Source organism: Echinops telfairi, unplaced genomic scaffold (genome assembly GCF_000313985.2).
Source record: "Echinops telfairi isolate 266 unplaced genomic scaffold, ASM31398v2 ScPeMD7_23;HRSCAF=83, whole genome shotgun sequence".
NCBI classification, from domain to species: domain Eukaryota; kingdom Metazoa; phylum Chordata; class Mammalia; order Afrosoricida; family Tenrecidae; genus Echinops; species Echinops telfairi.
Window position 1 is genome coordinate 71,761,644 of NW_022103920.1, and position 6,086 is coordinate 71,767,729.

Below are 6,086 nucleotides of genomic sequence, written 5' to 3' on the forward strand. Positions count from 1 at the left end.
CTGGCCTGAGACTGAGGAAGTTCGACACTCTGTCTTAGCAAATGGAGGCAAAGAGAGACCAACGTCTGACCTTGGGAAATGTGCTTAACCCTGTAAATCTCAGTTCTCTCAATTATAAAGTGAAAATAATTATATCATCGAATCCATATCTACACATACAAACATACTAGGAATAGCTGTGTTCATTCATACTTCAGGACATTATTTCCCAGTTACATATAAAAATCAATAATAATCAAAGCCAGATGTTAGTATTAGATATTATCAAATTGTTTCTGACTCATAGCGACCCTGACTTCAAGGTAGCAAAACACTGCTTGCACCTGCCCCATCCTCACAGTCGTTTCTATTGTTGCTGACGTTGTGTCGGTACCTTCGCTGCAACTCCAGTCAGTCCTTCTCATGGAGGGGCCTCCTCCTGTCCTCTGCCATTCTGCTTCACCAGCCGGGACGTCCTTCTCAAGGGCTGGTCCTTCCCAACAGCACGTCCAAGATCTGAGAGACAAGTTCTGCTACCCTAACATCTAAGGATGGACTTAGAAGTTACACTTCTTTCCAGGCAGTCTTATTTGTTCTTCTAATAATCTAAGGTATATTAACTTCCTTGCAAATATCATAATTCAACTATAACCGTTCTTCTTCTGAAACACTTATTCATTGTTAAGCTTTCACATGTGCATACAATGATTGAAAGTATCATTCCTTGAGCCAGACCCACCTTAGTCCTAAGGAGACACCTTTGTTTTTTCCTTTTTAACACTTTAAGAGATTTTATTGCGGCAAAATTGTCTAATTCAGGTCATGTTTGATTCAGTGACTGCTGCTTCCACTTATTGAATGTGCATCCAGGTGAAATGAAATTCTTGGCAACGTCAATAGCTTCTCTGTTTATAATGATGTTGCTTATTGGTCCAGTTCTAAGGAATGTGTGTGTGTGTGTGTGTGTGTGTGTGTGTGTGTGTGTGTGTAATCCATGCTGAAGACTCTAGTCTTTTTTATCTTTGTCAGTCAGTATCACTTAAAAAACCAACAACTAAATTTCAATAGAAAAATAGAAATGAATTAGGTAGGGGTAGCAAACTTACTGGGTGACCTATGTGGCAATACTTAAAATAAGAGAAAAGTATCTCTCTAATTCAAGGAAGGTAATTTGGTGTTGTCAAGGGACTTGGATAACCAATAACAAATAAATTGAATTGATGATAAAGTGGTTCAGCTGAACTTTCTTTAGTCCCCATAATAGGTGAAGTTCTAGACTAAACATGTATTAAGAAACCTAAGAAAATGCAGCAAAACGCAATGTAATGTACAACATGAAAGACCTATGACAGAGAAATTGTCATTTTGAAATTAAAGTTTAATCTAGGAAATTAGCAGACTGTAATACAATCTAGCCATTTATTTACCTGTCTCAATGATGGATGTGGATTGTGGTATAATTGATTTAGCAATGGGCATCCACAAAGTGTTTCAGAAAATGGCTGTATTTTATATTCCATGACCTTACTTTACTACTTAGACTAATGCTTTAAAAAGACAAAGCAAATGCAATCTGTCTTGATTATATTATAATTTTAATGGTAGATTCAACTAGCTGGTACTCTGTTCCTTTTCTGAACCTTGAATAATATCTGATCGCTACTCTCTAACAGTACAGGCCAACAATGTACTTGTCTTTTCACTAAATTATATTGCATTCATATCTACACAGATCTCTGTAAGTAGAGACATACAAAAGATACAAAATACATTGATCCAGAGGTGCAATTAATCATTTGAATGTCAAATTTTAAACAGAACTAATAACTTCTAATAACAGAATTTTTTCAAAAAACCAGACTTCAAATTTCAAGCAAAACAGACACTTTGGATTTAAATTACACTTAGCTGTAGTGTCTCAAAACTAAGGATAAATTGTTCAATTAAAGCAGACACATATTTAAGATACACTCACTTTTTCTTTTTTCAATTGGCATGACCTAAATTCAGAAACATATTTGCCCTGGATGATTTATCTAAAAATGACTTTTGAGGTTGAACAGTTTTGTGAAACACTGATACTTTCAAATCAATAGAAATTGACATCAAAATTATAAAGGAAATATTGTCACTCATGATAATACCAGAAGCTGTAATGTCAAGATACTTTATACTAATATCTATATATATATATAATTGTTATAATTTAACTTTTGCTGCTTCTAAATTTATATAAAATTTAAAAGCAGTAAAATTATATATATGCTTCTAAATTACATGCTTATGTATATATAAGTTATATATATATAATTTAGAAGCACTAAAAATGAACTTAAACATCTTTTTTCCCCTGGAAATAGTTCTTTCAGAATATAAAATAGCTTACAAGATGATACATCTCCTTTCCAGTTCTCCTTTGGTCCACCAAAAGATTTATTTTTAGTAAGAACCAAGATATATTATGCTAGTCACTAAGCTAAGACGATATGTTACACAAATGGCATCTCGTTTAACTATAATAAGCATTTTGTTGGCCAGATACTTTTGTGACATTCAATTTTCAAAAGAAGAAACAGAAACACGGAAAGTTTGAGTGCATTATCCAAGGCGACTCATCCGGCAGCTCTCACAGCCATCGAGTCAATGCTGACCCATAGCGACCTCTTGTGAGTTTCTCAGCGTCAAAAGGCCAATCTTTCTCTCAGCAGAGCTGCTGCTGGTTTCGAACTGCTTACCATGCAGATTGCAACTCAATACGTAACCACTACACCACCACTAGGGTCCCCATAAAACTCAAACTAATTCCATTTATTCCAATATTCAGAACTTGAAAGACTGAATTGAAAGTAGATTGCTCATGGAAATACAACAGAATAAGTGATCCATCTGTCAAGTAAGTATAAACTGTGACTAAGGCTTGAAATGTCAATAATTTGCAATTCATTGTTTATATAAGTGACTTGGTTTCACAAGGGTTAAAGTACAAAATTGTGAACTGAAATTTCAGCAGTCAGAACTCTCCAGTGGCTTCAGGGGGAAGTGATCTGGTGATCTGCGTATATGAGTTTACACAGCACTGTGGGGAGGGATCTACTGCAGGCTTTAGGGTCTCTGTGAGTTAAAATTGACTAGACATCACTAAACAATGAAAACAGCAACATTTTCAGGACTCAGACATCATGTTAAAATTAAGAAAAGCTGTCTGAAGTTCATAAACTGAATGTATGCACCTTAATAACTATGTTGACTTCACAAGGCACATATGTAATAAAATATGTTATGTTGTCATAATTACTCATTTATATGAGGACCACTTTCATTGCACCATTAGTTGATTGGGAAATAGTCATATTCTATTTGTCTCTGTGCCTGCAGTTCTTTGAAAAATTCTTGGAAGGAGCATCCATCCCCCAATTGCATAGTATCAGTAGACTTGTTTCTGTAAAGATCTATCCAAATGCTGAAAGTAGTTTTAAAAGAATTCAGCATTACGTAAATTTTCTATCCTAGTGTTGGAATATAAACATTTACATTTTCTCTTTTTTCTTTTAGTATTTGCATAATTATTAATTACACAGTATATTTATTTATTTCATTAATATTTGTCAATCTCCCATTCTTCTAAACAGAATTCTTACTTTTCTGTGTTTTTCTCATTCACAATATTGCTACACCACTTAGCCACACATATAATAAATGATAATTCAATGCTTAATGGCCCAAGTAGAGTTACAAATATTAATTTGGGGAGAAATTATTTTATTTCTTTTAAAAAAAAACATGTTTCTAAAGTCTAAATTATCTGAAAAGTGAGGTCTGTCCAGTGAGATTATTATAAGTATTTTAATCCAGTGCAAAAGCATCTGTGTTCCATGAGCCAGGTCATTGTTGTGCTGACACTATTTCAGTTAATCCCAGATAAGAAAGGAAATAGGTGAAAAATAAAATTGAGATCATCGATGACATCAATGAGTCATTCTCTGTTTTTCATTTTGTGGCTCTGTTTACATAATAACATGCTGAAATATTATGTAAGCTCAAAAGAGTTTAATAGAGGCCAGAGAAGAGAAGAGGGTTTGTTTTAGGTTGTTCAATCTAGAGGAGCCGTGTTGACATAGTGGTTACTTTTGGGGCCATGTGTTAGTCTGGGTAGACTAGAGAAACAAATCCAGAGACACTCATATAAGAGAGAGCTTGATATAAAAGAGTTATTGTATATTAAGAAATCCCAGCCTAGTCCAGATCAAGCCCATTAGTCCAATAATAGCTCATATGTCCAATACCAATCTATAAACTCCTCTTCAGATTCCCAGAACACATGCTAGGATGCTGAATACAGTAAGATCACAGGCCTGTGGGTGGAAAGTCTTGTGGATCCAGTGGCAGTGGAAGCATCTCAACACTGGCTGGGGTCTCCATATGGCTCTTTCACCTCCAGGGCTCTAGGGTAGCTCCATGTCTCTTCTCAACAGTTATGTCTCACAGGGAGTGAGCATGTGTCCTGCCTCCAGTGAGCTATTTATTTCCTTAGTGCCTCCAAATGAAGTCATCAAGCTACAATCTGAGTGACTGACTAAACTCCACCCCTTCACTTTTAAGTCTCAAATTGACAGTAGCTTATGTAACTACCACAGACCATCCCTTGTCAATTTGAAACTTTCACACAAATCTTGAACCATATGTAATTTTCAAACAATTATAAAATCATAACTGTACCTAACAGGATAAAACTAACATGCATACAATTCCGTATGTGCCAGTCACATTTAAACTTAGCATTCTATAAGTGAACAAAACAAAAATATTCTATGCTTAACAACTGCAGTTAAGTAACACCTACACCTTAATCCTATAATCCTATGAATATATTCCCCCACCTATGAAAGTTTGTAAGTCAGCTACTTCATGTCTTTATCCACCCCATTTGGGGTATCTAATTTCTATACTACACACTTATGTCAACCCAGTGCTCTGAGGAGACAATCATAGTCTTTGATGTGAAGAATCTTCATCCCAGTTCAAACCTTGTGAAGTCTGCATCCATAAGCAAAGTCAAATCAAGAATGACCATCCATACAGTGAGCAGCAATATGCACCAGTTCACAGGCTCAAAATTCTTCTGGTCATCTGGTTAGGTTCTGGTCAACTCAATGTGGGCAGCCTCACTTAGCCTCATCAGGGTACCCATTGGTCACCTCACCATAGACCATGGGTTCGTCACAAATTCTCCACGACCCTAGCCCTCTTGGGCTATGTCATGAACTTCAGCCCAGACAACCTGCTCTCATCTTCTCCTCTAGTTGCTGTGAACCAGTTCCATGGGGTTCAGTAGCCAGACTCAACCCATCTTTAATGCTGCATTTCTCTCACTTCCACTCAGCAAATGGATCCAGGTGGTCATCTAAAGAGCATTTCAGCTTGTCCACAGGCTCCCTTTAATAGTTCAGTCCTAGAGTGGAGCGTTTCTTCAGGGCTCCAGATTTTTTACAGCTTCTGACAAAAACCACGAGTTCAAGATTTAAAATGTCTAAGAGTTCTTTGTTTCTCCACAGGCTGCTAAATACAAGATCAACAGTTTGAAACCACCAGTCACTCCAGAGAGAACGACGGAACTTTCTACTCCTGTAAAGTTACAGTCTCAAAAACTCACAGAGGGCAGCTCTACTCTGTCCTATTGGGTCCCTATGAATTAGCATCGACTCGGTGGCAGTGAGTGAGTACTTAAAATCTAGATGCATTTTGTAAGAAAAATATGAATTCTCTTTGGACACAATCATGTTGTAATGCAGACAAAACACACTCAGTCCCAAGGTCAAGGGCCTATAAACTTGGTTAATTTGACTCTCTTCTTGAAATCTGAGTCTTCTAAACACAGGAAGCTGTCGTTGTTAAGAGCCATCAAGTCTGTTCTGACTCATAAGGAAACTTTGCACAGAGCTAAACACTGGCTGGTCTTATGCTAACCTCACTATTATTCTTATGTTCGAGTCCATCAATGGAGTCACTGTTTCAGCTCATCTGGTTGAAGGTCATCCTCTTCTTTGTTGCCCATCTGCTTTACCAAGCATGAGGTCTTCTCCAGTAGCTTACCTCTCTTGGCAACACGC